This window comes from Coregonus clupeaformis, chromosome 14, assembly GCF_020615455.1.
Source record: "Coregonus clupeaformis isolate EN_2021a chromosome 14, ASM2061545v1, whole genome shotgun sequence".
Classification (NCBI taxonomy): domain Eukaryota; kingdom Metazoa; phylum Chordata; class Actinopteri; order Salmoniformes; family Salmonidae; genus Coregonus; species Coregonus clupeaformis.
This window is the reverse complement of record NC_059205.1, coordinates 21,032,277-21,055,664: the sequence shown is the minus strand read 5'-3', so window position 1 is coordinate 21,055,664 and position 23,388 is coordinate 21,032,277.

The following is a 23,388-nucleotide window of genomic DNA, read 5'->3' as shown; positions in this document are numbered from 1 at the left end:
CCAGTTGATGTCTCTCCCAACAAGGTCAAGCCTGTACCAGATTACCCTGTGTACGATACTGAGGGATCATCTTAGTATCCGCCTCTTTGAAACACACTCCATTGATTCCAGTGACTCATTTGGTCCAGCCATTAATCCACATGTTGCAGGATTTTCAGGAAGACATGTCTACTTACTACACTGCAGCATTATTCCAGCCGTTATTACTGTACCTTACAGATAGCTTGTTTCACCTTGAGCCCAGCATTCTGTCTGGTTCAACCACCAGGCTATATTACAGATGGCACCTGACTCACCTTGACAAGTTTATAGAAGTAGTGACTGAATACTTCCTCACAATCAACCACAAACCTAAACAACGCACAATATAAACCTGGTATTAACCCCAAATGTAAACAAAGAAGGCCTACGCAGTATTAAATCTTAACCAATACATTGCACAGTATGCTGTGACAGTACAGACCAACCATATGCTGAATGTTCCCCACACTTACTAAGGCTGTGCCCCGAATGGCACCCTATTCCCTACATAGTGTACTACTTTTCACCAGGGCCCAAGTAATGCACTATGTAGGGAATAAGGTATAATTTGGGATGCAGCACAAAGCTCAATGGAAAGGATTCCCCTGGATTTCCTACTAATTGTTTCCATGATTTCCGATGATCTGTATATACAAATGCTTTGCTCTCTGTGTAAATCATATTGTATATGTGTGTTATTTTAGCTGATGTAATCCTAAAGCTGTTTGTGAGAGTTCAGAGCAGCATTGAATGAAACCTTGTAATGCACACTCCGAAGTTGGATTCAACTTATTGATACTAACAGCTTATGGCAATTCATTGATATTGTGGGTTTTGAGAGCTTATACTTTCATGGGGAAAGAACCTGAAACAACAGCATATGATACAGTACCATGCATATTGTCTGTGGACAATATGCATGGTACTTATTCAGTCTTAAAACCAGGAAGTTATAGTCTGTTGATATTCACTTTTCAGTGTCAGAAAAAGTGTGGTAACACCTCCAAATAAAACACACTTTGTGTAATATGATATGTGATATGATATGTCCTAACTTCCTGGTAATAAGCATCCATATGTACCAGCTATTGAATATTGCTGGTTGTTTGTTTGTGCTGATGTATGTGGAATCTTTAAAACAGCAGGTATCTTCTCTGTAGTTTATCTTTGTATGTGTCCCAAATAGAACCCTTTGTTGTTGTAATATTCCAAACAGATGTGGTAGTTTCACCAGGTACGGATTCCAGCTTTAAAGGATTGTCTGCTAGAATTGTAAAACCTTTTAGGACTGGTGTAAAAACAACCTATGCCGACAGTGTGGAATTCTCAGGTGAAGGGTTAGAAGTGTGTGTGTGTGTGTGTTTGTGTGCGCGCATGCATGTGTGTGTTTCTGCGAGCATGGGCATGTGTCTTATCCTTATCCTTTTCATGATCAATGTAACACTTGCTGTGGAAGCTGAAGAGATAAGGACATATGAATCCACTTACATGTTATCAACACGAGCAATCTGCACTAATAATAAAAAAAGATATACTGTATATACTATTGTTTTTGTTGTCTAATATGAAAGGACAAATAATATTAAGCTATATTTATTTATTTAAAGCTGCAATATGTAACTTTTTCGACGACCTGACAAAATTCGCATAGAAATGAGAGTTAAAGATCTCTCATTCTCATTGAATGCAAGTCTAAGAAGTGGTATACATGTTCTATGTGAGCTATTTCTATGCTTCCCGTTTAGTTTAGTTTTTGATTTTACTTTCGGTTTTGTACACCAGCTTCAAAAAGCTGAAAATACAATAATTTGGGTTATGGAAAATATATTTCACAGCGGTTTAGATGGTACAATGATTCTCTACACTATGCTTGCTTGTTTTATCACAGAAACTGAAATTAGTCGAACTATTCAAATTTTTGCAACCAGGAAACGGCAGATCGATTCCTGCATAGTGCACCTTAAACAGAGTTGTGGACTAGAGTCACAAATTTGATAACTTGAGACTCGATTTGATAGAAAATAAAATAACTTGAGACTTGACTTGGAGCCTCTAGACTCGGGACTCGACTTTGACTTGAGACTGATGACATGAATTTATCTGGACAGGTTTTGTAATGTTTTGTCACTCATTTTGTGGCACAGTCTACGTGGATTACTCTACAAGCAGACAGAGACAGTAGCCGCAGCATCACCCTTGTAAAGAAATTGGCTAGTGAAACGCACACTCGGAACTCTGATTGGACCAGCAAACTGTCAATCAACACAGGTCGGGTGGTGAGCTAGCGAACAGATTGCTGATTCGCTCTAGAGCTATAGGATCAGGTGCAGCGCAAACGTCAAATTATAGGAAGAGAGGATTGCCATAAAGAAATATGCAGCTCCAAAAATTGTTTGGCGAGCAAGAATATGAACTGTTTACTTTACAAGCTCATCAGCAATGTGGCAACAATTACTAGTATAGGCCTACTGGTATTTTTGTATGTAACAATTGCTTGAAATTGATCATTTACTTATGACGCTTGCATTTGACATTTTTTTTAAATGAATGATTATTGTGGTGAAGACCCACCATAGGCGCGGCTCTGCACTTGCGCTCTCCAAACTCCCGCCAGTGGAGAGTGCTTTTTTTCTCTTGTTGAAATGTTTACTCTTGCTTTCACACATTTAAATGCATAGGACCTATGTGGTAAATCTATATTCCATCTAATACTACAATAATTGCTAGTGTTTCATCATTCCATAGCCGTACTGTTTATTGCAACATGTAGACATTTATGTTTCATGTTTGATAGGCCTACAATACAATTTCATTTAGCCAACCATTTCTTACCCGCTGAGTGGGGCGCAATGTTTATTGTGCACATGAAAGTTCACAAGACTCATGTGGTAGAAGTTCTGTTTATTTAATTTAATGTATGGTTTCCTATGTTCATATTTCCCGGGTTATTTCGGAGTTGTCTGTGTCGCTGTCATTCTGGTTGTGTATGCGCACTCAGTGCACATAGAAATAGGCAACATGGCCTGCACTCCACATTTTGGAGTTAGAATGTTGAATAAGAGAAAATAATTTTTCCATGTATGCATGATGTTGAAATATCATTAAGTCTGATTAAGACAAATGTACCAATGGATGTGGCAATTGCCTTTTACATTGTAGAACAAGTTTAATGATTGTAATTGCCAATTGGGTAATTGTATGGTCCTGGGGCCAAGTGCTTATATTACAGTGGGGAAAAAAAGTATTTAGTCAGCCACCAATTGTGCAAGTTCTCCCACTTAAAAAGATGAGAGAGGCCTGTAATTTTCATCATAGGTACACGTCATCTATGACAGACAAAATGAGAAAAAAAATCCAGAAAATCACATTGTAGGATTTTTAATTAATTAATTTGCAAATTATGGTGGAAAATAAGTATTTGGTCAATAACAAAAGTTTCTCAATACTTTGTTATACAGTGGGGAGAACAAGTATTTGATACACTGCCGATTTTGCAGGTTTTCCTACTTACAAAGCATGTAGAGGTCTGTAATTTTTATCATAGGTACACTTCAAATGTGAGAGACGGAATCTAAAACAAAAATCCAGAAAATCACATAGTATGATTTTTAAGTAATTAATTTGCATTTTATTGCATGACATAAGTATTTGATCACCTACCAACCAGTAAGAATTCCAGCTCTCACAGACCTGTTAGTTTGTTCTTTAAGAAGCCCTCCTGTTCTCCACTCATTACCTGTATTAACTGCACCTGTTTGAACTCGTTAACTGTATAAAAGACACCTGTCCACACACTCAATCAAACAGACTCCAACCTTTCCACAATGGCCAAGACCAGAGAGCTGTGTAAGGACATCAGGGATAAAATTGTAGACTTGCACAAGGCTCGGATGGGCTACAGGACAATAGGCAAGCAGCTTGGTGAGAAGGCAACAACTGTTGGCGCAATTATTAGAAAATGGAAGAAGTTCAAGATGACAGTCAATCACCCTCGGTCTGGGGCTCCATGCAAGATCTCACCTCGTGGGGCATCATTGATCATGAGGAAGGTGAGGGATCAGCCCAGAACTACACGGCAGGACCTGGTCAATGACCTGAAGAGAGCTGGGACCACAGTCTCAAAGAAAACCATTAGAAACACACTACGCCGTCATGGATTAAAATCCTGCAACACAAGCAAGGTTCCCCTGCTCAAGCCAGCGCATGTCCAGGCCCGTCTGAAGTTTGCCTAATGACCATCTGGATGATCCAGAGGAGGAATGGGAGAAGGTCATGTGGTCTGATGAGACAAAAATAGAGCTTTTTGGTCTAAACTCCACTCGCCGTGTTTGGAGGAAGAAGAAGGATGAGTACAACCCCAAGAACACCATCCCAACCGTGAAGCATGGAGGTGGAAACATCATTCTTTGGGGATGCTTTTCTGCAAAGGGGACAGGACGACTGGATGGATGGGGCCATGTATCGCAAGATCTTGGCCAACAACCTCCTTCCCTCAGTAAGAGCATTGAAGATGGGTTGTTGCTGGGTCTTCCAGCATGACAATGACCCGAAACACACAGCCATGGCAACTAAAGAGTGGCTCCGTAAGAAGCATCTCAAGGTCCTGGAGTGGCCTAGCCAGTCTCCAGACCTGAACCCAATAGAAAATCTTTGGAGGGAGCTGAAAGTCCGTATTGCCCAGCGACAGCCCCGAAACCTGAAGGATCTGGAGAAGGTCTGTATGGAGGAGTGGGCCAAAATCCCTGCTGCAGTGTGTGCAAACCTGGTCAAGACCTACAGGAAACGTATGATCTCTGTAATTGCAAATAAAGGTTTCTGTACCAAATATTAAGTTCTGCTTTTCTGATGTATCAAATACTTATGTCATGCAATAAAATGCAAATTAAATACTTAAAAATCATACAATGTGATTTTCTGGATTTTTTTTTTAGATTCCGTCTCTCACAGTTGAAGTGTACCTATGATAAAAATGACAGACCTCTACATGCTTTATAAGTAGGAAAACCTGCAAAATCGGCAGTGTATCAAATACTTGTTCTCCCCACTGTATACCCTTTGTTGGCAATGACACAGGTCAAATGTTTTCTGTAAGTCTTCACAAGGTTTTCACACACTGTTGCTGGTATTTTGGCCCATTCCTCCATGCAGATCTCCTCTAGAGCAGTGATGTTTTGGGGCTGTCGCTGGGCAACACAGACTTTCAACTCCCTCCAAAGTTTCATCTTCAATGCCCTTGCTGATGGAAGGAGGTTTTCACTCAAAATCTCACGATACATGGCCCCATTCATTCTTTATTTCCCCACTGTATGTAGGCCTACCTGTTAGAGCTCCTGTTGGATTTGGTTTCTCAAGGGGAGGCTGTACAGTCTTTCCATCTACCTGTATCTTTTCAGACAGGGCAGGTTAAGCCTGATACAGAGGCTAGTTCTTTTGGGCTATTGCCTGTGTATATTTGGTAAATCTACTTGTATATTTTGCATGCTATGGAGCTTTCACCATTGGATCACCAAGACCTGCCTTGCCTTCTGCTGATCATGCCCTTACGACTGCTACAAGGTCCCTATTTTACAATTACATAGGCTAATCAAAATGTGTTGTAGACAAAATAATAAAAAGGGCTGTCTGTTAGCATCAATAAATAGACAAAGAACAACTCATTGCATGTATAATTTTTTTTTTTACTTGACTCGACACTTAAACTTGTGACTCGACTTGACTTGCTCTTAAAATGCATGACTTGGACTTGACTCGAGTCTTGACCCATTCTACATGGGACTCGACTTGAGACTCAGACCTTGTGACTTGAGACTTGCTTGTGACTCAAATAATAGTGACTTGGCCCCACCTCTGGTATAGTCAGCAGCAGAATTTACAGCACCACAAAAAGGGGGAAAAAGTACTTATCTTCAATTAGGAGTGAGAGAATTGGGGTGTTTGTGCATTTGTTTGTCTTTATCCGAGTGCAGCAAAATGCTGGACAAAGGCATCTCGGATGACAGACGCATCCCCAACTGAATCTTCCTTGTGAGCTGCTGCACCCACAGCGACATCAGCGCAGACAAGCAGAAAACTAGGGGTGCAAATAAAACCACCTGCGGGTCAAATCCGCAGGCCGCCAGTTGAGTTTGGCAGGAGCTCACCGGAGCTGAGAACCGGCACCACAAATGTTCTACTGCTTGAGCTCCTGTTCATTTTATAGAATATTAGCTCAAAAGTATTGTGGAGATTCTGCACCTAAATACAAACAGTTCCGGCATCCAACATGAGTACCGGCGCCTATTTCAGTCCAAGTCAAGCATTGTGGAAGGGATTTGGGGGATGGGGGAGGGTATGTTAGAAGTTAGTAGGGCTCTTTTTTTTTTGAAGTGCAGGATTAGGTAGGAGGGTTTACTTTTTCTTAAGGTTTGTTTCTTTATTAATTTAGTCTGTATGCTGTGATTGACTACACACTCCAGTAGGTGGCGGCATGCACCTCTAACGTTTGTTTGCGGACCGCCATAATACCATAGAAGAAGGAGATGACAGGGAGAACTTTTGCGGCAGCAATTTGGTGCGGCGCAGACCCAGTGGAGAGAGTGATAAAACAGAAAAGACACTGTCTGTACTACTGAGTTTTGATGCAGAGTCTTTACCAGATAGTCAATTTAGGATGTGTCAGTTATCCCGTGAGAGCTTTTGTCCCGAATCCAAATAAAATACAAAATAAAATTGAATTTTATTGTTCACATACACATATATATAGCAGATGTTATTGCGGGTGTAGCGAAATGCTTGTATTCCTAGCTCCAACAGTGCAGTAGCATCTAACAATTCACAACAATACACACATCTAAAAGTCAAATATTGGAATTAAGAGATATATAAATATTAGGACGAGCAATGTCGGAGTGGCATTGACTAGAACACAGTAGAATACAGTATATACATTTGAAATGAGTAAATCAGTATGTCAATATTATAAAGTGACCAGTGATTCCATGTCTATGTACATAGGGCAGCAGCCTCTAAGGTGCAGGGTTGAGTAACCAGGTGGTAGCTGGCCAGTGACAGTACTGGGTGGAGGCCGGCTAGTAATGGCTATTTAACAGTCTGATGGCCTTGAGATATAAGCTGTTTTTCAGTCTCTCGGTCCCAGCTTTGATGCACCTGTACTGACCTCGTGTTCTGGATGATAGCGGGGTGAACAGGCCGTGGCTTGAGTGGTTGATGTCCTTGATAACCTTTTTGGCCTTCCTGTGACATTGGGTGCTGTAGGCGTCCTGGAGGGCAGGCAGTGTGCCCCCGGTGATGCGTTGGGAAGACCACACCACCCTCTGGAGAGCCCTGCGGTTGCGGGCGGTGCAGTTGCCGTACCAGGCGGTGATGCAGTCCGACAGGTTGCTCTCAATGGTGCATCTGTAAAAGTTTGAGGGTCTTATGGGCCAAGTGAAATTTCTTTAGCCTCTTGAGGTTGAAGAGACGCTGTTGTGCCTTCTTCACCACACTGTCTGTGTGGGTGGACCATTTCAGATTGTCATTGATGTGTACGCCGAGGAACTTGAAGGTTTTCACCTTCTCTACTGTGGTCCCATTGATGTGGATGGGGGCATGCTTCCTCTGCTCTCTCCTGAAGTCCACGATCAGCTCCTTAGTTTTTTTGACATTGAGGGAGAGGTTATTTTCCTGGCACCACTCCGACAGGGACCTCACCTCCTCCCTGTAGGCTCTTGTCATTGTTGGTAATCAGGCCTACTACTGTTGAGTCGTCCGCAAACTTGATGATTGAGTTGGAGACGTAAGTGGCCATGCAGTCATGGGTGAACAGGGAGTACAGGAGGGGGCTGAGCACGCACCCTTGTGCGGACCCTGTGTTGAGGATCAGCGTAATGGAGGTGTTGTTTCCTACCTTCATCACCTGGGGGTGGCCCATCAGGAAGTCCAGGACCCAACCATTTCAGCTGGAGCTATTGACTTTCTCCATTTCCTCCGCTTTTCAAAACTTGAAAAGCAAAAAGAAACACAAAACTTAACAAGGATTAATAATGTGTTAAGCTATAAATAATTATATATGCAAAGAAAAACCAAAGTTTGATAACATGACGATTCCCACTAATTTTACTCACATCTGGTCAAAACAATAGATTCCCAACTGTAGTTAAGAATCCCTCAATTTCGTCATTTGCTGTCGCTGTGTCACACGCTTCGCGTCCCAAGGACCAAGCCGACGTTCGATACCCCTGTGCGAGTGTTGGCAACATGGCCCTTGGCAAAAGCGAGCGTATAATATGATCGTAATTACCAGCATGGACCCAAAAATTCTACCCTGTTTCCTTAGGAAACTGATCAATTCCTGTCCCTCTCTTACTGGATCCGGTGCCTCTTTCATAATACTACGCATTTCGCTCACACTCAGTGGCTGATAGTGATGCTGAATTTGGATCTGTACTTGGGGATGCGCGTCATCGGATATAGGGTTGTCCTCCCCCGGTACTATTTGTCCCGGATAATATGTAGCCGGGGTCGCGTGTGTTCGTACTGGGCGCACATCTCTATGATTACCTAGATCATGCTGATCCTCTATCCAGTCCGGGACTACTATATCCGGACTCGTAATGTGCCTGTCCTCTGCCTCTCGCAACCCATATCGCTCTTTTTCCTTTTTAAGAGAGGGTTATAATGGTGGCCCACCAGATGTGACCTGTTCACCTTATAGTATGGGGCGAACGGCGGAGGAGTGGCAATTGTATAGACTCCTCCACACGTATTTTGATGCTGTTTAAGCGCAACCCTGAGTTGTTTAATTTGTTCTTGTCTATCCTCAAGGGCTCACTCTAATTCCTAGTTTAGGTTTTGACTATTTTCTAGCGCAATAGCCAAATCCTGCTTCTGTTCATCTAATCTATGCGCATGCCCTTCGAACATGCCTAGTTTTTTTGTTCGGCGCCTCATTCTTGTCTATTGCCTGCTCCATTTTACATCGCAGGTCTCTATTCTTATATTTTTCCAGTTTAACTGCTGTTGATAATATGCCGTGGTTAGAATGCCTGCGTATTGTGGTCTGGACCGTTCTCTGATTTCAGTGTTCCACACTACCATTGCATCCATACACTCTTGGCTGGTTTTAAACTTTCCATCTATGGGAAAATGTGTCCCAATTTGTCCAATTTGGCAAATTTTCCCCACCATTTATTTGGTTCTTGCTGCTGGTCATATGCTTTTTTTAGTGCCTCTAAGGCTTTGGTAACATTTTCCCCTACTACCCCTCCCTCTCCGGGAGTATCCTGGCCTCTAGAAGCCATCTCTGTTATTATTGACTCGGCGTCACTCCCCAAAGGTGTTAAGGAGTAACAGTTTAGGCTATTCATAATTTGGTCACTTCTCCATACACTTTTCTTGCTGGACGACACTGTTGTGTCTGTCAATTCACCACAGGCAATTGCGGACGTCTAATGTGTAGCTTGGGAAGGGGTTCTAGTCCAATTTCTCAACATTATATACCCCTGTTCCCAACACTCCTCATCACCAAAATTACTCACAGTTGTCCCCCTATTTCCCCTCTAATCTGTCACGGTTCTCTGCCCAAATAGGACATGGACCAACCTCTCTCTTTATTGCTACTGTTACTTCAGACGAATCTTGTTCAAACATTCATACACATACTACAGCCTCAAGGCCACTGCGGCTTTCACCCCCCTGTTATGGTAGTCGCAGGAACTGACCCACTCAGGATTTACCCCCTAGGACTTACCCTCTGCAGCGACTACCCTGCTCAGGCTTACCTTCCGGGACTTACCCTATACCATAAATCTACGACCGGTCGTAATACAATGGGACAACTGAATAAGCTCAGGCTTTCTAGGTCCGTATTCTATTATTGTACAGTCTACAATTCTCATCTCCCCAAGATGTCAAAATGAGTGGTAACAGGTGTGCCTACCTTATTTTTTGGTGCCGAATCCTGCCCACTGATTCTGACTATCCAGTTTGACTAAAAATAGTGGTGAATCATGTCGACAACGCCAACTGTTGGGTTCTGACAAACAGAGTAAAAACTAACAGACAACTAGGAAAAGCTCAAACCAAGTGTATTTGCCCAATGGGTCAGACAGCAGAAAAGACAAAAACATGTTTCCACCAGCACAAGTATTTATACCCCACTTTAGATGGAGTCTCCTCCTTTTCTCTAAACATTATATATTTATTGCTAGGCAGGATAAACTGTTCCTTCTCCCTTCACGTGATCTGACCTGACCTCAGTCCTCATTGCTCACTAATCCACAGCTATCCACCATTATCAGTGACACCACCATGTATATTCCTCCTACATATAACCATTAACTTCTGGTGTAGCAAGTATTTCAAATTACAACCCAACAGTATGATGTAGACTTCAGCCTCTTTGTTATTGTCAGAGTTTGTCTAATGTAGTAAACAGTGTTAAAAGTTAATGTAGTAGACTGTATAACAGCAGTGTAACAATGTGACCATTATTAGAGACTGCTGGAGGGTAATATACTGGACCGGCCTGCCTTGTTGTTCAATGGAGTCTAATGAAACCTCTCTTTCAGGAGTGGCCACCAGAAAATAAAATACAAAAATGGAAGGAACAGCAAGGCACAATAGAGGTGAGCATGTCTCCATCTGTCTTGACCTCATGCTACAGTACAACTCTATCTCAGTGATGCTTAAGGCCTTTGCACACTGTATGTCAGATTCAGTCTTTTACGATTATCACGTCACACGATGTTACCAAAATATAATCTTGATATCAACCTGGCCAGATTGTACGATTTGCTTCAGTTCTGTCGTCATATTTTGTGATTAGCTTGCGAGGCTACGTCAGCCGACGTAGGCTACGCCAACTGCAGCGCTGTATTTGATCTGTGCTTGTGTCAGCACCAGCAGCGCAAGCCTCTCTCTATGCTTATGCGAAAGTGAAGTGAGTTCGGAAAAACTGAAAGTAGGCCTATGCATCTTAGAAATAGTTTTTACACACAAACTTTGTATATCCGAACTCAGAATCAAATAGGCTTCCCCAGAATAACATGGTCACTGTGGTAGAACATTTATTTTCATTAGTGATTTTATTTATTTATCAAAATCCCATCACATAGCCTGATTTCAGATGTGTAACGTAAACAAGATTTTTCATGACATTTTTCTTCTTGCACAGCATGTAAACGTTTAAATCAAACTATTATATTAATCTGAGTATTCAGTACAACATAGAGCCATGACTACATGGAACTCTATTCCACATCAAGTAACTGATGCAAGCAGTAACATTTGATTTAAAACTGATTAAGATTTTTTTGTAACCTATTGGATAACCTCCAGAGGGCTGAACGGGCAGGTGGCTAGCCAAGAGTGCCTACGGTTACCGCTCTAACGTGCATTGTTAGAGGCTGCTCGGGGGTAGGTTGTACATACGTAAAGAGTGCCTACGGTTACCGCTCTAAAGTGGAGTTCATTGTTAGAGGCTGCTCGGGGGTAGGTGCTGCATCACCCTGTGGGGGTGATGCAATAATTAGACAGGGCCAATCGGGTACAAAAAAGTAGGTCATCCTGAGTAGGTGACACCATAAATTGGAAGTAGCGCCGGTCATCCAGAGTAGGTGAACGGTTGTGAAATAGCCACAAGGGCTTCAAAATATACAGAAAGTATTAAATAGAGTAGGTCTGCTCATCTCGTGCGGGTGAATGGTTTGCTTGAGTGGCTGTGAGTCATTCAATTGTGATTAAGTTGTATGTTTCACCTGTCTCATTCAGGTTGCTCATTTGGTCAGCTTGATCAATTAGTTTGGTTCGATTGTTTTGTCTGACTCGTTTTATACAAGACTGGTTTGTTGGACCTACTTGGGTTTGCGAAAGCAACTCTTTCATCTTTGTCCACTGGTCTGACTAAATTCGTGCATTCAATCTGTCGAATTCACTCAGTTGTTCATCTGATGTATTTGTTCAATTCGTCTGATTCATTTGTTCGTCCTGCTGGTCATTATGTCTGATTCATTTAAGCACGAGTGGCTGCTTATCTGTGTGAGTGATCGGACAATAAAAAGAAATCCTGCAAATAATAGCCTTTGCTGTGTGGAGGGAATGTCAGGAAAGGGACTATATTTGAGGTCGCTTGAAGCTTCTAAGTCTGGTGGAGAAAGGGCATGCCCAATCTTGCATTAGGAGAAGGAGAATTAACGGTATGTGGATATTAATTTACCAACTGAGTGTGGAAAATGCACATTACTCGGAGGGGTAGAATAAATCCTGTTGGAGGAACAGGTCACGTGAACCCGTGTGTGTGTGTGTGTGTGTGTGTGTGTGTTTGTGTGTCCTGGTCAGAAGGGGATCAGAAGGTGTGTGTGTGTCCTGATCAGAAGGGGATCAGAAGGTATGTGTGTGTCCTGATCAGAAGGGGATCAGAATCAGAATCTGAGTGTGTCTTTTTACCAGGAGGGGTATGAGAAATCCTGTTGTAGGTACAGGTCAAGTGAACGGGTGTGATCGTATGACGTCTACACATTGTATTTCGGACAATCTTTTAGGGTGTGTTTCAGACGTTATATTTGGAAAATGTAGAAGTGATGTAGGATTATGGTAAAATTGACCACAGTAAAATAATAACTGGGATAGGGTTAACATTCCAAATTTGGGCCCTTTGATAGAATAAAATATTCCTGTAGGTTATGCAAATAGTGATTAAGCGTGTTTGAGAACAACATTGTGTGAACGTGATGGTATAAATGTGGAAAATTAGTCGTACTCTGAAGTTCAAATGATGAGATATAGAGGTGTATATGATAATAAGCTTTTCATATAATGATATCTTTGGGTTTCGTACAACTCTGCCTGTCATAGAATATTGTAGGATCAGTAAATAGTGACCAGTCTATAAGATTCTGGGAGGATTCTATGACTGAGGGGAAGGGTCTAGGTAGTTAAAGTTGTTGTTCCGCTGGGACTAGATTATGATAAACTGATTTGTGTCAAAAAAAATCATTAGAAATACGAATGGTTTGGTTGATAAGAATATATTAAAATATGATTAATTTTATGTGCGTGTAATTGATTACTAGAGATTGGATAAAATAATAAGTGGAATAATGTATAGGTACTGACTTGTGCACCCAAAACGTAGACGTACGTGAGGGGTGGGAGACAGTACATAGATCATTTGATAGAAATAAGATTAAGCATTATAATAACTATCTATCATTTCGGAGCAGAGGTGATATAGTAAAGGAATTTTAGTATATTGTAGGGGAAAAACATAATCCATTTGATTACAGTTTTTCTCAATTGCTAAAACACAATTTCTGAAACCTTGCTCCATTTCCTGAAAACATTAAACACAAAACCTCATCTTCAAGCACTATTTACAAAACCTCTGACTCCTCTTGCAAAATGAAACATTCGCCTCAAAACAGTTTTACCTGTGTTCAAAATCAAACACTGCTCTCAAATCATAAACAAAGTGATAAAATGATATACACTCTCAAGCAGTCAGTAAACAATACACCGAAAAATAGAAAACACATTGTTCAAAACATACAGTTCTCAGGGAGAAGTACATTTTTAATCTCAAAACAAATTTCATATTTTTCCGTCATTGTCTTTTGATGAACGAAAACATGTTCTATCATAGTAGCTCAAAATTGATCAGAAATTACTACTCTGCTTTGCTCTTTGCAATTTAGTTTTTTGTTCTTCCTCCTCCTTGTACCCCTATTTTTACAGTACTGTACCCTGCATCTCACAAACTTGTCCTTTGTCTCTGTGATACTGTAATTCTTGTTCTTTGTTGATATGAACCTGCAACCAGTCAAAATCTATTGAGCAGTCAGTACTGTTAACAAATGGAAGGCACAATGTTCAGGGCCATACAATTTGTCCATTGTACAGTATACAGCCTACAATGCACTGTACTACAGTATACAATACTAAAAGGGACAAAAATCAAAGGAGTAAACAATGTGTGTGATTAATGTGCTTCTTCTTGTCTTTGGGCTGGGAAAGGCCAGAGCACTTCGTCGACATCACAAGCAATAGTGTCCCTCCAGAGGCAACGGGGGAAGAAGCCTCTTGTGTGGCGCAGTGGTCTAAGGCACTGCATCGCAGTGCTAACTGTGCCACTAGAGATCCTGGTTCGAATCCAGGCTCTGTCGCAGCCGGCCGCGACCGGGAGACTCATGGGCGGCGCACAATTGGTCCAGGGTAGGGGAGGGAATGGCCGGCAGGGATGTAGCTCAGTTGATAGAGCATGGCGTTTGCAACGCCAGGGTTGTGGGTTCGTTTCCCATGGGGGGCCAGTATTTTAAAAAAATGTATTCACTAACTGCAAGTCGCTCTGGATAAGAGCGTCTGCTAAATGACTAAAATGTAAATGTAAATGTAAAATGTGTGCCGTATCCAGCCCTGACATGATTCCTCACCTATATCACCACAGGCTAAATCCATGGCTTGCAGTAGATTTACTCTGGTGTAGGGTTGTCGATCATACACTTTCCATCTCCAAGAGGAGAAAAACTCCTCAATCGGATTCAGGAAAGGCGAGTATGGAGGGAGGTACAAGTTCATAAACTGCCCATTGATGTTTCTGAATGTACACTTACTTGCACATACTGAGCTCGCAGTTCTTTCACCCTTGGTGAGTTGCGCTCAAAAGGTACTCTGTATACTTGTTTCATTCGCATCCTGTTACGATGGAGGACACGGTCAATTGTGGAAATGCTCACACTGTCGATTCCCTGGAAGTGTGTGTTGTCTTGTATCACTCGTTCCTGGAATTCTCTGAGTCATATTGCATTATCTTGAAGGACCATGCCAACTATAACGGCCTCTTGCTCCCGAGTGAATATAGCTGTCCTTCCACCTGCATGTGGCAGCCTTGCAATTCTACAAAAAGTAGTTGTGCAGTTACATTTACATTTACATTTAAGTCATTTAGCAGACACTCTTATCCAGAGCGACTTACAAATTGGTGCATTCACCATATAGCCAGTGGGGTAACCACTTTACCTTTATTTTTTTTTATTTTTTTTATTTTTTTTGGGGGGGGGAGAAGGATTACTTCATCCTATCCCAGGTATTCCTGGATAGGATGAAGTAATCCTTCTACCCCCGCCCCAAAAAAAAAAAAAAAAAAATATGTGTTACAAAACATATTCATGCAGTACAATACATACAGTGATTCACTTTACACATGTCTATTGAAACAGCTGCATATATTGTAGTACAGTAAATTTGCAATTACAAAAATACAGTAGTATACTGTACCTGTTCTCTTCTCTTAATGTCCTTACTATGGTAGACACAGAAAATCGGCTCAAATTGGGTTGCACTCTAAGTCCTGCTTCCCTCATTGTCAGTCCATGGACAAGAACATGGTACATGACTGTTGCTCGAATTTCATCAGATATTTCCACTCTTTGTCTTCCTCCTCTTCCTCGCCCTCCTCCTCCTCCTCGTCGCCCACCTCGTTTACGCACTCGTCCTCGTCCTCTCACATTGTTTCTTCTATCCATTCTCAGACTTTCTCCTTCCCACCTTCAACAACCTGTTTGCTCTCTGAACTGGCTTATATTGGTTGTGTCACATCATTTAAAACAGGTTAAATCAATTTTGAGTGGTTGTGTTCAATCAATGACATGTGTTCTCTATTTGTATTTGATTGTTGCCACTTGTGTTTACCAGTATGGAGAACATGTGCATTAGAGTGCAGAATGTGTTTAGAGTTTTGCTGAAAAGTCTAAGTGAGATCTACAAATTGTGTTTTACCATGTGAAATGGTTTAAGGTATTGACAACAGACTGCATAATTAGCTAAATGAGTCCAGGCAACTGAGAACTTTGTTCAGCCAATGAGTTTTAGTGTTTTAGCAATTGAGAAAAACTGTAAACTCGTTAGATCTGTTTCCAAATCAATGAAAGTAGATTTGACTCGTTGACTGCTAATTCATTCCCTTTGAGCTTGTGAGATCTTTGTCCTGTTAAGCTATTTTCTGATAATTGTGTTATGTGCCAGATGCTAAGACTACAGACCATTATAATTGGAATAAAGGAGAATTTACTTGTCATTTCAATATAGCATAGATTTTGCATTACTGACTAAAATCTAGATTTTCTGATTGATAGAACAGTCAGTGTTTGATTTTGTGATGTAAGACTGGACGATTTAGCAGCTTGCTTGTTTCAAATTGAAAGACTCACTTATTCAACAGGAAGAGTGGGACAATTTCGAGATAGTCATTTTTTTGCGTTGCCTAATGATTTGATAGTTTAAACTACTGTGAATTGGGTTGTAATTGGGAATATCGAATTGAATATGGATATGAATTGAATGTATGCTTGTCAACTATAGCAAGTGTTTGTGTTATTAACAATAGCCTAATCAGAAAGGACAGTTACATAAATGTATTAGCGGACTGGCAATTGCGATAGAGCTGTGGCCATGATCTTAATTGATAACATTATCGGAAAGGGGCACAATCTAAAGCAGTTTCTGTAGTGTTGAGAGAGTTTTGGTGGGTTGTTCCGAAACGAGCGACAGTAATGGGTAGGCAAGTGGGGACAAATAGAATTACACAAATTGGTACATGAAATTCGAAGGTGGGGGGCGCAGACTGGCGAGTATTAAAACAGTGGTGGGCGTAAGAAATAGTAATATGGAAGGTAGGATAATTTAGGATATGAACTAGGTGTCCAGATATAGACAAGTTAAAGAGAAAGACTAAGAAGGGAAAATTAGGGAATAAATGCAAAGACGAAGATTAGAACGAGAACCAGCCGCATTTAAGTATAGGATAAGGGGATGCTGAGAGACAGTAAAAGAAGGTACAGGAAGATATATTAGGGATACCTAAAGGAGAGTACGAAAATAGAAACGTAGGAATATTTGAGAGAAGAGTAACGTGAATATTATTAGGGAAAATAGGGGGTGGTTTAGTGACCTAAAACTGAATAGACTACTGGAAAAATACCTAAGGACAGGAGAGTGAGGGGGGTATTTTATATGTTTTAGATAAGATAAGGGAACAAATAAAAATAAGAATATAACACCGAAGCACAGGGAAGTGAGTGTGTTATCTTAATGGGAAGTGGAGCACGGGGACAAAGATAATAAAATAATATTAAAAGGAGGAGCACAAGGGATAAAAACACATTTTTGGAAAAAAGCAGAATATGAAGATATATTAGGGAGAAAGATACCATGAACTGAGGAATGTAAAAACTTTTGGCTGAGCTCACTACAGAAATATTACTGACTCAAATTCCTAACAGAGACACTGAACCAAACATAAGGCTACAACAGCAATCTAATATTGTGAAAGTTGTTTTTAACCTTACGATAGAGGTAAATGCAGAACATTGGTTGAGAAAGTGTTTAATTTGTTATCTACTAGTAAGAATAGAAGAGTTTCCATGTTTTAGTCTGCGGGTGTTAGCGACTGGGACTCGGTGTACTCGAGCGAGCTGTAAGGGACATAATGGGTTAAGTTTGATGTAGCCGGAGCACTGAGTGCTGTGGAAAAGGAGGTGGTCAAAGGGGGGTGAGTGTAACCGGTGTGAAATGGCTAGCTAGTTAGTGGTGCGCGCTAGTAGTGTTCCATCGGTGAGGTCACGCGCTCTGAGACCTGGAAGTAGTTGTTTCTCTTGCTCTGCAAGGGCCGCAGCTTTTGCGGAGCGATGGGTAACGATGCTTTGTGGGAGGCAGTTGTTGATGTGTTCAGAAGATGCCTGGTTCGAGCCCAGGTTGGGGCGAGGAGAGGGAAGGAAGCAGATCTGTTACATTGATGTTGTTGACCCGGATCACTGGTTGCAATGATTGGATTATCTGAAAGGGATTGTCCTACCAACTCATGGCGGCCTAGGTTAACATAGTAATTAGTGGCCTCCCTGTGAATAGATGTTCACCTGCTAAAGTAGCGTTAAATGGAAAAACAGAGGTAGAGGATGAAAGAGATTGTAGAGGGTTTTCTGGGTTAGAAGGAAAGTAGCTTAAATGGGAAATGAGAAATGTCGAAGTGAAGTGTTTGCGTAGACTGGAATTAAAATCATGCCGTCTAGTAATGTGAATGCAAATATATAATGAGTTATTGGTGATTTGTGGATAGACTTGAATAATGTGAGGATTTAGTGTGCGAGTGAAAGAGAGTCGTGGACGCTGGGATATATGGAGATGTAAGGTACACAGTGGAATATTTGAAGCAGAGGTCTAAATATGTGAATCTGAAAACTTATTTGACCATTTCTAATTATTATTACTCAGTGCTATAGTTTGAGTAACACTAGTGATTTATGCAAACAGTTAATTAATTCTAAAACTATAATCTGTTTCTGTTACTTTGAACAGTGGATGGCAGGTAGTTTTGACTATTAAGACGGTAGGGCAGCACCAACTTTTTGTAGGTTCTGGACTGATTAAGCAACACATTTATATATTTACTAAATCAATGCAACAGGTTGAAATAATTAGATTACCGGAAAGTAATTATGGCTTTGTTATTTTACAGGTGTATATTCCACTTAATGAAACGTGGTAATATCTGATGTGTCTTGAGTGGGAGTCTTTCTTCTGGGATTGATGGAAGTCCCCTACACTATGAATGTTAAGGGAAATGTAGGAGACCATGTCTCAAACAACATTTTAATAGATGCTTGGGATCAAATATCACTGATTCCTTACACTGAGATATTGACTGTATTTGTGACATGGAAAAGTATTACATTTAGTGGGGGTAGAGAATCCTTCCGAGAGTCAAAGATAATGGATTCTGAAAGGTGACATGTAAATTGGCAGTATGTATGGACGACAGCACAAATGATGGTTACAAATAGTCAAATGTTGTATCACGCTGCATTTAAAACTCTCTGAAGGGGGTGAATTTGAGGGTTGTGTGGTGTAGTGAAATGTTATGGGTGTCGAATGACAAGAACACTGATAGGCCAGACTATCATCACATTAGTAAACTATTTTGGTAGAGAGGGGCCACAAGAGATAAGAGAGGCGAGAGACAGCATATTTGGGGATTTGAGTTTTTGAAGTCACGAAGCATGTTGGGCGTGATCGAGTAGGAGCAGTGCGACTCAGAAAAAGCCTAGGGGTGTAAATCTCATGAGACATTATTTTGTTTTACGGGCACTGGATTGTGGAATTGACAGGGGGGCAGAAGTCACGAGTAATGTTCTTGAGGGTTTTCTGAGTTGGGGGAGGTGGAGATGTGGGCTGGTAAATTCAATAGAGAGTGAGAATTTCGAATTTTAATTGTTTGGACTGGTTAAGAGGTATCAAAAAGGAAACTAACAAAATGTGAACTTTTTCTTCCAGGACTAATGGGGTCCCACAATGGGGGGATATGATTAAGATTTTTTAGTAAACTATTGGATAAACAATGTTAATCACAGACATGACGAAAATATAGTCAGGATTCTCTGTTGCTAAGCAAGAACTTGATTGGTTCCTTTCACTGGGTTTGTGTGTGTGTGTGAAGTGGGGATCTGACCTCGGGTCGAATTCCTCACTCTTACCTAATCCATGGCTGTCCTACCTTATCAGGGACTGAAACCAGACTGTAGCCTTTTGCCTCTTTCCTCAAAACAATGTAGAGAGAACGGAGCCAGAGTTGAACAGAGTTTAGACTAATCATGAGTAATTACAGCATGACGGGAGGGAAGAGAGGAGTGGGTTTGGGTACGTTTGAAAGATTGAGTGTGGACCTGTCATGTCCAACAATAAATCTTCAGGTCAAACCAGGGTGAGCCGGGGTTGAACAGAGTTTAAAACTGAACATGATTATTTGTGCATGATAAGGGCTTGATTGATTATACTGCTATTGATTCTAAACGGAATAAAAGTCAAATTTAGCCGCTATCATAGACTAAGGAAGTGGGCAGAGCGGTAAAGAGAGGGAAACTGAGGATGATGGTGGGGGAACCCAAGAGGGAGGGGCTTTAAGCTAGGATGTATGTGAATATGACTATATAAATGGAGAGCTGAGAGGGAGACGGGAGGATGCTTTGCAAATCACCCCGGCTTTGTCTAATTATAATAAAGTATATCTTAATTCTACAAAAACTCTGAAGTACTTTGATTCTTTGATTAGTATAAGGACGAAATTTCCCACAACAAAACCAGATAAAATTACACCTTATGGAACAGCGGGGACTGTGAAGCAACACAAACATAGGCACAGACACATGCATACACACACACGATAACATGCACACTATACACACACGTACACATAGATTTTTTTATTGTAGATATGTGGTAGTGGTGGAGTAGGGGCCTGAGGGCACACAGTGTGTTATGAAATCTGTGAATGTAATGTTTTTAAAATGGTATAACTGCCTTAATTTTGATGGACCCCAAGAAGAGTAGCCAGCCACACTACACGATAAAGGCAAAACAATTAACTTAACACTGCCAGAACTTTGTCGGAGTCTACCATGTAGTGGTACTTAATCAGCAGACCTAGACCCTGTCACCCTGAAGAGCCAAGACGTGCGACAATCGTTTACCCATGACTTGAAAATGTTGTCTGGGATGGCAAAATCGTGGCATACTATGGCTAAAATCGTACAGTCTGCGAAGGCCTGAAGTAGTTGGAGTCATTCAGTACTCACTTACAATCTCATTATGATGAATCATCAATTCCTAATTACTGATTGGTTTGTTAATTGTTTGTAGATAGGATGAACGCCAAATTGAGACTCTGCATTCAGAATTCTGCAAAAACATCCCGTGTACAACGTAAAACACCAAATAATGCATGCAGGTCAGAATTAGGCCGATACCCGCTAATTATCAAAAATCCAAAAAGAGACGTTAAATTCTCCAACCACCTAAAAAGGAAGTGATTCCCAAACCTTCCATAACAAAGCCATCACCTACAGAGAGATTAACCTATAGAATAGTCCCCTAAGCAAGCTGGTCCTGGGGCTCTGTTCACAAACACAAACAGAGCCCCAGGACAGCAACAGCAACACAATTAGACCCAACCAAATCATGAGAAAACAAAAATATAATTACTTGACATATTGGAAAGAATCTACCAAAAAACTGAGCAAACTGGAATGCTATTTGGCCCTAAACAGAGAGTACACAGTGGCAAAGTACATGACCAATGTGACTGACCCAAAAATAGGGAAAGCTTTGACTATGTACAGACTCAGTGATCATAGCCTTGCTATTGAGAGAGGCCGCCATAGGCAGACCTGGCTCTCAAGAGAAGACAGGCTATGTACACACTGCCCACAAAATGAGGTGGAAACTGAGTTGCACTTCCTAACCTCCTGCCAAATGTATGACCATAGTAGGACACCCTGTGGTCCTCTGTAGCTCAGCTGGTAGAGCACGGCGCATGTAACGCCAAGGTAGTGGGTTCGATCCCCGGGACCACCCATACACAAAAAAAATAATGTATGCACGCATGACTGTAAGTCGCTTTGGATAAAAGCGTCTGCTAAATGGCATATTATTATTATTATTACATACAGTAATATAATATTACTTCCCTCAAATTACACAGACCCACAAAGAATTTGAAAACAAATCCAAGTTTGATAAACTCCCATACAGTGAGGGAAAAAAGTACTTGATCCCCTGCTGATTTTGTACGTTTGCCCACTGTCACAATCGTTGAGAGACGGGTCAGTCCAAGGTGCAGCGTGAAAGGCGTACAAAACAATAAACCAACGTAACGTGAAGTCCAAGGCTATTCACAATATAAGCCTACACACGGAACAAGATCCCACAAACATAGTGGGCAAACAGGCTACTAAAGTATGATCCCCAATCAGAGACAACGAGCGACAGCTGCCTCTGATTGGGAATCACACCCGGCCAAACATAGAAATACAATACCTAGAATGTAAACATAGAATACATCACATAGATTCCACACCCTGACTCAACATAAAAGAGTTCCATACGTCAGGGCGTGACACCCACTGACAAAGAAATGATCAGTCTATAATTTTAATGGTAGGTTTATTTGAACAGTGAGAGACAGAATAACAACAGAAAAATCCATAAAAACGCATGTCAACAATGTTATAAATTGATTTGCATTTTAATGAGGGAAATAAGTATTTGACCCCTCTGCAAAACATGACTTAGTACTTGGTGGCAAAACCATTGTTGGCAATCACAGAAGTCAGACGTTTCTTGTAGTTGGCCACCAGGTTTGCACACATCTCAGGAGGTATTTTGTCCCACCTTCAGCTCCCTCCACAGATTGTCTATGGGATTAAGGTCTGGAGACTAGCTAGGCCACCCCAGGACCTTAATGTGCTTCTTCTTGAGCCACTCCTTTGTTGCCTTGGCCGTGTGTTTTGGGTCATTGTCATGCTGGAATACCCATCCATGACCCATTTTCAATGCCCTGGCTGAGGGAAGGAGGTTCTCACCCAAGATTTGATGGTACATGGCCCCGTCCATCGTCCCTTTGATGCGGTGAAGTTGTCCTGTCCCCTTAGCAGACAAACACCCCCAAAGCATAATGTTTCCACCCCCATGTTTGACGGTGGGGATGGTGTTCTTGGGGTCATAGGCAGCATTCCTCCTCTTCCAAACACGGCGAGTTGAGTTGATGCCAAAGAGCTCAATTTTGGTCTCATCGGACCACAACACTTTCACCCAGTTCTCCTCTGAATCATTCAGATGCTCATCAACTTCAGACGGCCCTGTATATGTGCTTTCTTGAGCAGGGGGACGTTGCGGGCGCTGCAGGATTTCAGTCCTTCACGGCGTAGTGTGTTACCAATTGTTTTCTTGGTGACTATGGTCCCAGCTGCCTTGAGATCATTGACAAGATCCTCCCGTGTAGTTCTGGGCTGATTCCTCACCGTTCTCATGATCATTACAACTACACGAGGTGAGATCTTGCATGGAGCCCCAGGCCGAGGGAGATTGACAGTTATTTTGTGTTTCTTCCTTTTGCGAATAATCGCACCAACTGTTGTCACCTTCTCACCAAGCTGCTTGGCGATGGTCTTGTAGCCCATTCCAGCCTTGTGTAGGTCTACAATCTTTCCCCTGACATCCTTAGAGAGCTCTTTGGTCTTGGCCATGGTGGAGAGTTTGTAATCTGATTGATTGATTCTGTGGACAGGTGTCTTTTATACAGGTAACAAAATGAGATTAGGAGCGCTCCCTTTAAGAGTGTGCTCCTAATCTCAGCTCTTTGTCAGTGGGCAAACGTACAAAATCAGCAGGGGATCAAATACTTTTTTCCCTCACTGTATCTATTGGGTGAAATACCACAGTGTGCCATCACAGCAGCAAGATTTGTGACCTGTTGCCACAAGAAAAAGAAAACCAGTGAAGATAAAACACCATTGTCAATACAACCCATTTTTATGTTTATGTATTTTCCCTTTTGTACATTAACTA